This window comes from Macaca nemestrina, chromosome 7 (assembly GCF_043159975.1).
Source record: "Macaca nemestrina isolate mMacNem1 chromosome 7, mMacNem.hap1, whole genome shotgun sequence".
Taxonomy (NCBI): Eukaryota; Metazoa; Chordata; class Mammalia; order Primates; family Cercopithecidae; genus Macaca; species Macaca nemestrina.
The window spans coordinates 13,810,234-13,822,604 of record NC_092131.1 but is presented as its reverse complement, the minus strand read 5'-3'; positions in this window follow the sequence as shown (position 1 = coordinate 13,822,604).

Genomic DNA, 12,371 nt, shown 5'->3' with positions numbered 1-12,371 from the left:
GGTGATCCACCCGCCTTGGCCTCCCAAAGTGCTGGGATTACAGGTGTGAGCCACCGTACCCGGCGAGTAGTGTATTTTAAAAGGAGAACCAGGAGGGAGCCGCTGTTTCGAGTTTCTTATCTCATAGACCTTCAGAGGAAAGAGGGCACCTCAGGTAGGGCTTGAGTGGGATTTCAGAAGGAAGAGGCTGCACTACAGAAGAGCGACAGAAATGCTGGAGTAGGGACTTGCAGTTCGGCTGGAGCAGGCGGAACCCCCGGAGCGGTCTGAGAAGGTGGGCTGGGGAACCACGTGGGGCCCCAAATGCCAGGCCATGAGGTTTAGATTCCATCAAGGGCGGTGCACGGGGAGCCTCACACACTCATGCCTCTCTATTCTCTGTCTTTCCCACTCTTTCCGAAGCAAGCTAAAGTATTCCATTAATCTTCACCAGTGCAGAGGATTAAGTGAGTGGTTCTTAGGTTTGAACACATGTCAGGAGGGCTTGTATCAATGCAGAGTGTGGACCCACCTCCAGAGCTTCCAGGTCCTAGAATCTGCAGTTTTAACAAGTCCCCGGATACGGCAGATACTGCTGGTCCTGGGGTTACATTTTGAGAACCGCTGCTTTAGCGTAATGGCAAATCCTACGTGCTGAAGCCGGGCACTGCTCCACCGTGACCACCAACTCCCCCTGCCTGGACTTCGGAATTCCTTCTGCACGATGGGGCTGGACCGGGCATTGCAGGAGGGCTGCCCTAACCCTGTCTCACCTCCTGGGAGGCGCTGGAGAGAGCACTGCCTTCTATGCCCAGGGTGCAGTTCTCTGGCTTGTTGGCTGTGTCTTCGAGGGCTCTATGTTTTTCCGTCCCCCGTCACCTGCCTGCTGTGCACCTGTCGTGCTTGATCTAGCTCAGACATTTTGTCACACCCCTCGGGGAGGAGGGTGATTGGAACAGTTGCTTGGTGTGGCAATGACCTGGCCACCAATCAACATTTGCAGACAGCATCTGGGTATCTTGGGAGCTCCCAGCCTCCCCTGGGCAGGGCTGGGGCCATCAACCGGACACAGGGCATTGCGCTTAACAGCATGGCTACCTCAGGCTGCCGGTAAGTACCAGAATGCTGTTTCTCCTTTCTTGGCTTTTTACCATACAGAAAGCTCACTCCATCCTGACCCTGTACCTTCAAAGCACTTTTCTCATAGGTTCTATATTAGCTGGAGAAGAACCTTCAAGGGCATTTGGAGAAAAAATAAAAAGCACTAGTTCAGGTACCTTATGAAATGTCATTTCATCCAACCTTCCAGCTGGACCATGGGATCCCAAGACACCAACAGTCCTGGGCTTGGACATTTTGAGACCAAGAGCTGGTTACCTGCCAACGAATCCCAGCTTTAAGAAGTTCAAGCATGAGAAAATTCTTCCCACAGACCATCCTGGAAGAATTGGATTATTGCCAAATGGCTGCTGCTGGGGAAATTGGCTCGTGGGAGGAGGGAATCAGATTGTGTTCTTTTTCAAATTGTGTCCTATCATTCTTTTGAGCAGTGGTTTTCAAACTTTAGTGTTTAGTTTGAAAACTTTAGTGTTTCACTGAAACCACATGTGAGACTTGCTAAAAATGGAGAGAACTGCGGCTTCCTCTCAGAGACTCTTTCTAGGGTGAGGCCCAGAAATCTGGATTTTAAGCAATCTCCCCAGGTGATTCCAACACAGACAGCTCTCAAATCACAGGCAGAGAAACCCTGGGCATCTGAATGTCTGTCTTCCTTTTTCTTCCTTTTCCTTCCTTTTCTTTCCTTTTCTTTCCTTTTCCTTCCTTCCTCTTCCTTCCTTCCTTCCCCTTCTTTTCTTCCCCTTCCTTCCCCTTCTTTTCTTCCCCTTCCTTCCCCTTCTTTTCTTCCCCTTACTTCCCCTCCCTCCCTCCCTCCCTCCCTCCCTTCCTTCCTTCCTTCCCTCCTTCCTTCCTTCCTTCCTTCCTTCCTTCCTTCCTTCCTTCCTTCCTCCCTTCCTCCCTTCCTCCCTTCCTCCCTTCCTCCCTTCCTCCCTCCCTTCCCGTCTCTCTCTCTTTCTCTCTCTTTCTTTTGACAGAGTCTCACTCTGTAGCCCAGGCTGGAGTACAGTGGTGCAATCTCAGCTCACTGCAACCTCCTCTTCCTGGGTTCAAGCAAGTCTCTTGCCTCAGCCTCCTGAGTAGCTGGGATTATAAGCACCTGCTACCATGCCCAGCAAATTACTGTGTTTTTAGTAGAGACAGGGTTTCACCATGTTGGTCAGGCTGGTCTTGAACTCCTGACCTCAAGTGATCTGCCCACCTCGGCCTCTCAAAGTGCTGCTATTACAGGTGTAAGCCGCTGCGCCCAGTCCTGAATGTCAAAAAGAAGAAAACTTGGTCCATATTCACCTGGTCTTCAACAGGGAAGGACTTTGAAAGCATGGAACGATAGGAGTAACACCCAAAAACAATCTGGCCACATAAAAGTTACAAATATGCCCGGCGCAGTGGCTCACACCTGTAATCCCAGCACTTTGGGAGGCAGAGGCAGGTGGATCACCTGAGGTCAGGAGATCGAGACCAGCCAGGCCAACATGGTGAAACCTTGTCTCTACTAAAAATACAAAAAATTTAGTCAGGCGTGGTGGCAGGCACCTGTAATCCCAGCTACTTAGAAGGTTGAGGCAGGAGGATCACTTGAACCCGGGAAGTGGAGGTTGCAGTGAGCTGAGATTGCACCACTGCACTCTAGCCTGGGTGACAGAGTGAGACCCTATCTCAAAAAAAAAAAAAAAAAAAAAAACAGTTACAAATACATCTACTTCAGAGCACATCAAAATATCAAAAGTCAATAAGTTGGGGGGAAATGGTGAGGAATTTGGGAAAGGATCAATGTTTTTGATATTTAAAGAGCTCTTAAAAAGTATTAAAAAAAAAGATACCAGTTGCTCATATTCAGCCAATCATGACATAAAATGGCCTATAAACATAAAAATATTTCAACCATACAATTACTGCCTGTCAAAATAATTTAAAGCTAATAGACAAATGCTTTTAAGATAGGCTCACTATAGAATTGTTTGCATAACCTCTCTGGAAAGCAATTTGCTAAGAGGTCTTGAGAGGCTTAAAAAATGTTTATGTCCTTTGGCTCAGTATGGTCAGCCCTCTGTATACACGGATTCCACACCTTTGGATTTAACCAACTGCAGATCAAAAATACTCCAGATTCAACCAGCCCCAGATCAAAAATATTCAGAAAAAATCCCATCTCTACTAAAACTATACAAAAATTTATCTGAGCATGATGACGTGCGCCTGTAATCCCAGCTACTTGGGAGGCTGAGGCAGGAGAATCACTTTAACTTGGAAGAAGGAGGTTGCAGTGAGCCAAGATAGTGGGCAACAAGAGTGAAACTCTATCTCCAAAAAAAAAAAAAAAAAAAAAAAAAAAAAAAGGCCAGGCGCGATGGCTCACGCCTGTAATCCCAGCACTTTGGGAGGCCTAGGAGGGCAAATCACCTGAGGTCAGGAGTTCGAGACCAGCCTGGCCAAATATGGCAAAACCCCGTCTCTACTAAAAGATACAAAAATTAGCTGGGCATGGAGGTGCACAGCTGTAATCCCAGCTACTCGGGAGGCTGAGACAGAAGAATTGCTTGAACCCAGGAGGCGGAGGTTGCAGTGAGCTGAGATTGTGCCACTGCACTCCAGCCTGGACAACAGAGCAAGACTTTGTCTAAAAAAATAAATAAATAAATAAAATTCAGGAAAAAAGAAAAACATTAAAAATTAAAAATACAACAATTAAAAATAGCACAAAATTTCAAAAATATAGCACAACAACTATAGAGCACCATTGTATTAGGTATTAAAAGTAATCTAGAGATGATTTAAAGTATATGAGGGGATGTGCATACGATTCTACACCATTTTACATCAGGGACTTGAGTATCTGAGGATTTTGATATGTGTGGGGGGGCCTGAAACCAATCCCCCACAGACACTGAGGAACCACTGAAATTCCAGCTAAGGAACTTCCGTCAGTAACACCGGCCTATTATTTGGTTGAAAGTGATAGAAAGCACAACTCAGTTTAGGAGACGAATGAAACGCATTGGCTTCTGAAACTGGAAAGCGCAGGGATTCTTGCTGGAGGCATGTTGATCAGGAGCACAATGTCAGCAGGATCCAGTCGCTTCATTTCTGGGTTTGATCGCCCAGGTCTTGGCTTTATTCTCAAGCTCAGTGTAAACAAGACGCTGCCAGCAACCTCAGGATTGCCAGCACTCTCTGAAGCTGAAGTCAGAGAAGAGAGAATGCCTCTTCCGAGCTACTCCTTGGCCAGTCTCAGGATTCACTCTGATTGGATCACCTTGGGTCATGAGCCTCTTTTTAGACAACCATTAATTAGCCAGGATTAGGCACTGTGTCATTTCTGAACTAATCTCTGTAATGAGGGGGATTCCATACTCTGGATGGTCCGGCCTGGGTCCAATTGTTGAGCTTTAGTGAGATGGAATGTCTTGTGTGGCTAGAGGCCATTCCCCGGGAGTCAGTGATGGATGCCACATGAACTACACGGACTCAAAGTAGGTGAGGGATGGTTCCCCCAAAGGGAAATCAGGGCACTGACTCACTGATTCAGAGGGAGGTTAGACTTGGTACTGGGCAAACAGAAGCAAGAAATGCCCATGACAGGTGCCAACAAAGTTTCTGCACAAAGATGTTCATCACATTGTTATTTACAGTAGCCCCAACTGGAAAACCCTAAGTATCCTAGAAGAAGAGATTAATGAATTATGCCAAAACATGTTATGATTCTGCAGTCCTTAACATATTTTCAAAACTATTTAATGTTAGAAAAATGTACAAGGTATAAAGCTAAGTGAAAACAAAAACCAAGGAGGAGTTTTTAAAAGGTAGCATAGAAATTCAATTTCGTAAAAATTATACAAATATAAGAGTAGAAGGAAATCTACTAAAACAATGTTCTAAGCAGGAGGATCAAGGCCCTTGGGGATAGCAGCAAATATTAGACCCACCTAGTATAGTAGATGAAATGCTCAGCCCCAGTAGTATACATCCACACTCTTGCCAGGACCTCCTGGTGGAGAGAATAATCATCCCCATCTCTTGACTTGGGTTGGCTGTGTGCTTTGGCCAATAAAATATCAGTGGATCATGACACAGAGGCTTAAAACATAATTGTACAGTGCACTTACCACCTGTGAGCTCACCCATGAAGAGAACCTGCCTCAGGGAGCCCCCCTCGTTCCAGGAGGATGAGAGTCATGTGGAGCAGACATGGACCCAACCTGCAACTGGGATGCACCTAAATCAGTCAATCCTCAGCCAACCCACAGACTCATGAGTGAGAGACAAATGCTTCTTTTACCCTTAAGCCAGGGCAAGTTTGAGGTTGCTTGTTACACAGCATGATGGCAATAGCTGCCTCATACACCTGCACACCTGTTCAAATTCTGTGTCTTCTCCAACCTAAGCATCACCCCCTTGTGGGAAACCAGGCCATCCAAGGGCATGGATCCTGTGTCTCAGGAATGCTGGGATGCATAAAAGTGGAGAAGAGCTCTGCCATGTTAATAGTGGTTATCTCCAGATTGTAGGATTTTTTTATTTTCTTCTTTATACTTTTGTGTATTTTCCAAAGTTTCTGTGATTAACATTTTTTTTTTGTTTGTTTGTTTTGTTTTTTTTGAGATGGAGTCTCGCTCTGCCGCCCAGGCTAGAGTGCGGTGGCTGAATCTCAGCTCACTGCAAGCTCCGCCTCCCGGGTTTATGCCATTCTCCTGCCTCAGCCTCCCAAGTAGCTGGGACTACAGGTGCCCGCCTCGTCGCCCGGCTAGTTTTTTTGTATTTTTTAGTAGAGACGGGGTTTCACCGTATTAGCCAGGATGGTCACGATCTCCTGACCTCGTGATCCGCCCGTCTCGGCCTCCCAAAGTGCTGGGATTACAGGCTTGAGCCACCGCGCCCGGCCTAACATGTTTTTTATAACCAGAAAGAAATACTGTATTAAAAAATTAGAAACCAACTCTTCTCGGCACCTCACCGATCCTCACCCTTGGTGTCCCCAAGAACAAGAGGAATTGTCAAATCCTTCACCCACATAACTGTCTTCAAGTCTCTGGAGAAAGGTACTTGGCCCTCCACGTATTGGGTTTTCTCAAAGTTCATTAACTGTGGTTCTTGTATGAGCACCTACACCTGGCACTGCCACCACTGGCTCCTGCTCTCTCAAGGGGTCCCCTTTGGTCTCTAACCTTAAATCTTGGTGTCCCAACCTGAGTCCTATTCTCCAGGTAAGGAGTCTGACCAGACAGGGATTACAGGAAATATCTTGGAGAGGCTTCCCTGCCATGGCCTCAGCTGAAAAGGTGCTGGGCATTCCAGCCCCACTCCCACCCCCTTCACTGGGGGCCAGATGCCTGGCCCAGTCCTGCTCTTGGCTCAGGAGCAGCCAGGCCACTTGGGAGGCCTGTGCTCCAAGGTTGTAAGTGCCAGTCTGGCCAAAGGCACTCCATTGGAACGTCTCAAACATCTTCAAACCCATGGGTTCCCCCATTTCCCTTGACTGGAGTCTCCAGGAGATGCTGGTACTGTTACTGTGCCCTTTGCTGCCAAAACTTGCTCACTCGTCGCTGGCAGCTGCTGCACTTTCTGTAGGACTCAGTCATGCATCATGCATGGGACGCTGAATTCCAAGAGAGGGAGCCTCAGGTCCTCACCTGCTCTCCAGCACCCTGAACAGTGCACACGCTGAGGGCAGTAGCCATGTGTCCTTTGTCTCCAACTCCCTGTGCCTAGCGGGGGGCTGGCACAAAGCAGGTGGTGTTCAGCGTTGAAGGAACAGGTGCGTGTGTGCATGAACAAGGGAGTTAGGTTCTTCATGGGGTACCAGAATGCTGCTTACTGGTCACCGTGCGTCCCTGAGTTGTCCCCGCATTCTGTGAGCCAGAAAGTTTTCCCTAATCCCTTTTATAGGAGGAAACTGCAGGTCGGTGTGAAAATGTGCCTTGTCTGAGGTTACACAGACAGTGGTTGAGCCTGGACATGAATTCAAGTGCATTGGGCTCCAAATTGAACCATCGTCACTGTCACAGGACAGTTCAGTAGTAAAGGAACTGTAAGAACGAGAGCTAACATGTGGGATGCTTGCTGGACACTAAGCTCGTTATAGCTCAGGCAGCTTTCGTAACAACCCTGCAGGAGTGTTTATCCCATTGTACAGAGGAGGCTCAGACAGGTTAAGGCTTTCCCAAGGTCACACAACCACCATGTCTGTCTCCTTTCAGAGTTAGAGCTCTCGGCCACTAGAGGCTGAAGGGAGCATGACAGTGAATCGTGATCTAGAGGCAGTTTGGATGGCTCAAGCGCAAATGGAAGACAGCTCACAGACCGAATCAACGGAGGAGTGTTTTATTGCATATCCCTGCCCAGGTCTGGTCTGAGGACCCACACCGTGGGCATCCCCTGAGAGCTTGTGAGAAAGGCCGAATCTGCATTCAAGCGAGGTCCCCAGGTGATCCGTGTGCACAGTAAGGGTTGCAAGCACTGCTCTGATTGCCCTTCAGGGAGAAAGTGACTCTTGTGGATAGCTGGCATCATCCAGGGCTTCTGCTGCAGGGGCTGTGACCTATGGGACATGAGGCCTCTGGCCAGCCAACTTTCAACCCCCAGCTTGCACTGGTGTGGACACACACTCAAGCTGAAGGACACATGGCAGGATAAGCCCCAGTCCTGAGTGTGCTTTTGGGGAGGTTCCTTCTGCCCTGATGGTCATTTTCCCATCCCTCTCTTCCCTGGCCACTTCCTGTCTCACCTCCTCCATGAAGCCTTGCCAGTTGCCCCTGCCCCAGGCAGAGAGCAGAGCTCTCCCTCGGCTTCCAGCCTCTCCCACAGGCTCCTGCGAGCACCTGCCTTGTTACAGTCATCACTTAGTTGTTTACACTCTTCTCTCCCCAACTGGAAGGAGAAGTTCTCAAGAGGAAAAGCTTTGTCTTAACCACATACCCAGAACCCAGTGTGAAGCCCAGTCCAGAGCAGGCCGGTAAATCTGTGTTGGACATCCTTATGTCCTCAGAACAAATGATGAACGAATGAAATTCTCAAGCACAGGAGTGAATCTCTAAGTGAACATTTTAAGGAAGGTGTAAAAGTCAAAAGTGGGCCGGGCGCGGTGGCTCACGCCTGTAATCCCAGCACTTTGGGAGGCCGAGGCGGGCGGATCACAAGGTCAGGAGATCGAGACCATCCTGGCTAACACTGTGAAACCCCGTCTCTACTAAAAATGCAAAAAATTAGCCGGGCGAGGCGGCGGGCGCCTGTAGTCCCAGCTACTCGGGAGGCTGAGGCAGGAGAATGGCGTGAACCCGGGAGGCGGAGCTTGCAGTGAGCCGAGATCGCGCCACTGCGCTCCAGCCTGGGCGACTAAGCGAGACTCTGTCTCAAAAAAAAAAAAAAAAAAAAAAAAGTCAAAAGTGAGGGATATTTAAGGGGGCAGAAGAATATTAGCTACACCTTGGTCTTCGGAATCAACTGTGTCCTGTGCACAGGGCACCACCCCACCTCCCGGGATGAGCTGCCTCTCCAGCACCCCTCGGTGGAGCCCTGCAAAGCTGGTCAAGTGCCCATGAGTTTTCTAGGGGAATTACTGGGGAAAGAGTTCCCTCGCCCAGCCTCCACAGCATCATCAATCACAGGATTCCTGTCACCGGTCACCCTGGGCTGCTGCCAAGGAATATGGAGGGAGAAGACTCATGAGCCGAGCCAAGGATGGCGTCTGTCTCCTGGGAGCCAGCAGGACTCATCCTGGGCTGAGTGCAGCCAAACAGGCCCATGGGGCCCTCAGACCCCCCGGCCCTACTGACCTTTAACATGGAATTGGGATGGGAAGGGCTAGAAAAACAGGATGGGCACCCTGGGGCGGTGTGTTTGTGTGTGTGTGCGTGTATTTAAATTACTGTCCGTTCCTAGATTATTCACAGTGGCTGGATAGATTATAACCAACTCGAGAGAATGGATTTGGGAAGCTTTGACTAAAAATAAGATCTCATGATAGCTATAAAATTGGCTGATGAGGGGGTGAGGTCGAGAGCTCTCTAACTTTCTTTTCTTTCACATAGAGCAGTGTAGCACATCACTGAAAGGATTTCAAGGCTGGGCACAGTGGCTCACGCCTGTAATCCCAGCACTTTGGGAGGCCGAGGCGGGCGGGTCACAAGGTCAGGAGATCGAGACCATCCTGGCTAACACAGTGAAACCCCATCTCTACTTTAAAAAAATACAAAAAATGAGCCGGGCGTGGTGGCGGGCGCCTGTCGTCCCAACTACTTGGGAGGCTGAGGCAGGAGAATGGCGTGAATCTGGGAGGCGGAGCTTGCAGTGAGCTGAGATCACGCCACCGCACTCCAGCCTGGGCGACAGAGCGAGACTCTGTCTCAAAAAAAAATAAAAAAGATTTCAAAAAGTTGATAGAAGACCTCTAACCATTTAAATTTTACTGTCACATCCTGCACTGGATATGGTTTGGGGAGTCCTCCATAATTATTCGTTTCTGCGTGATTGATTTCAGTTTTTCTATTTCCTGTGAGCACCCATAAGAAATTATTTCAGGCAAGATGCTGCTACCTAGAAGATGAACAAACTTTAATTTTCTTCCAGTGAATGCTATAAAGGTAAGAATTGTGAGAGTTGAAAATCCAGTTTGAGAGGAAAGGCCGGTGTTTTCAAGGGCAACCATCACCGATGCCCGGGCTCAGAGGGAGACACTAATTAGTTCAAGGTCACACAGCAAACAGGCAGCAGAACCCAAGTCTGGCTGACCTTAAGGCTGGGATGCTTTTCCTGATCAAAGCTTCTCAAACTTTCCCCCAACATCCCTAAGGGCAAAGGAGAGCGAACTTGGACCTGCAGGGCACTGTCGCAGAGGCCGGAGGGGAAGCACAGGATTTCCTTGCAGTTTCATGTTGTGCCTGTAACAATCTCACAGTAAAATAAATTATCCAGGAAGCTGCACTTCAAGTCCCACCTGGCAGAGCTCGGAGACCTGGGACCTCTGTGGAGTAGCTGCCCTCACCCCACACAAGCCTCCACTATCTGTAAACACAGGCTCCTGTAAGTTTTCACCAACCACTCCAAGCCCAAGTTTTTCTGAGCTTTGCTCTCCAGGGACCTGGAGCATTTCTAGAAATCACAAAGCCTCGAACTTTTCCATTTTTTATGTTCTGGGAGATGTTATTTGGGGAATTCCCTCAGGCACTGCGCTCTGCTCCGTCTAATGGAGGCTGAGCTGCACTGGTGTCCGGTTGCCCCATCCAGCCAGCCAGGCGGGCCCCCTCTCTCCTGCAGCTCCACATCCAGCCCACCACCAAGCCCTGTCCATGTCCCCTCCTGCTCTTGGACACTTTTCCACTTTTCCCCGTCTCTGTGCCCTACCTGGACCTGGCCACGCCCATCTCTGGCCTGGACCACTACAGCAGCCTCTTTCCTGGTTTTCTGCTTCCACTCTTGCCCTCTCAAACCCAGTCTCCTCACAGCAACCCCAGCAATCCCTCAAAGAAACAAATTTGGTCATGCCCACCCTCCCTCCTGCCCCTTCCATGGCTCCCTATTGCCCACATGTCAACCCATTTTCCAATGCCTACAAAGCCTGCATGGCCCTGGCCACCTCTCCAGCCTGATACGAAGCACTCCCTTTCCCCCTTTATTCCTGTGCTCCAGCCAGGCTGGCCCCTCCCGGTTGCTAGAATTCACCAGGCTCCTTTTCAGGAGGTTCACTGATGCTGTCCTAACTAACTGCAGTGTTGTCCCTTTAGCCCTTGCCTACTCCCACTCATTCAGGGCATTTTTTCCTGAGTGCCTGCTACGTGCCTGGCACTGTGCTAGGCACCCAGTGTACTGTGGTGACCTAGTTCTTGCCCTCTTGGAGCTTATTATCTAACAGGTAGACAGATGCACGGGAATAATCATGAACTGTGAGAAATGCTAGGATGGGAAATAGCAAAGTGCTAAGGAAGAGACTATCAGGGTGGGGACAGGGAAGAGGACAAATGAAGCCTCTTCCAACTCATCCTTAGACCTCAGCTCAAAACTCACCTCCTCTGAGAAGCCTTCCCTCCCCGCTAGACAGGCCAGGCCCTTGCTCATCTGCTCTACAGCTCCCTGCTCTCTTCTTCCCCAGCACTTGCCATAATTTGCAATTAGACATTGATTTGTGCAACTAGAGCAGTGGGGAGGAATGTGCTGTAGAATATCTACTCCGCCTCCAGTGGGAGCTTGGGGAGGTGTCCCCAAGGCTGTGTTCATCCACACAATCACCTAGAGATGTGTCATTAACCCGTGCCATAGAGGAACCGACTGAGTCTGGGAATAAGAAAGGCTGTGTTAGTCATCTAATGAGGCCTAACAAATTATCCCAAAGCTTAGCAGAACAATGACCATTTATTATCTTATTCCTATGGGCCAGGGATCTGGTCATGGCTGAGAAGGGTCCTTTGGCTCTGGGTCTTTCCAGAGGCTTTGCTCAAACTGTTAGCCAGGGCTGCAGTCTCACCTGAAGGCTCGACCAGGGACAATCAGCTCCCAAGCTCACTCACACAGCCATTGGCAGATAAGGTTCCTCCCTGGCTGTTTGAAGGCCTCAGTTCTTTGCCAACTGTTGGTAGGGGGTCTCCCTCGGCTCCTGGCCCTGTGAATCTTTCCATGGAGCAGCTCCTAACAATTGAGGGAGTGAGGGTGAGCCAGCAAGCTGGAAGCCACAGGCTTTGGGAGTCCTAATCTCAGAAATGGCCGCCCATCACTTTGCTGTGCTGTATTGGTTAGAAGCAAGCCACCAGGTCCAGCCCACACTCAAAGGAAGAGATTACCCAAGGGCTTGAACACAGGAGATAGAGGGGGTGGGTAGTCCCTGGGAACCATTTAGAGGCTACTGACCACAGAAGTCACATAACCTTCCCAAGGGCTCGTCGCTAGAATGTGTTCCAGCTGCCTTTGGGAGCTGGGCTTTCTGTGCCTACCGCAGGGAGCGAGGACAGGGCAGGAACAGGCCGCTTTCTCCAAGTCTGGGGACCTCCTACTACTGGCCTTGGCCTTTCTGAAAACCACAGCAAATGCACCTTCTCCCATAGAAACTAGAGATGGTTTCCTGCCCAGCCCAGGAGGCTGGATGGGTTACAAGCATTTGCCATGTGAGCTGAGAAATGCTAGTTTTCAAAACCCAGGCCCTGGGGAAACCCACAAAGGGGTGATTGGCTGGAAAACGGGCCCATCTATTACCCTCCTGGGGCTGTGTGTAAACTGAAGAGGGGGTTATGCCATGGTCCTAACCCGGCCTTATAAAATGACTTCTCCTCCCGATTTTCTTGCCTCACACT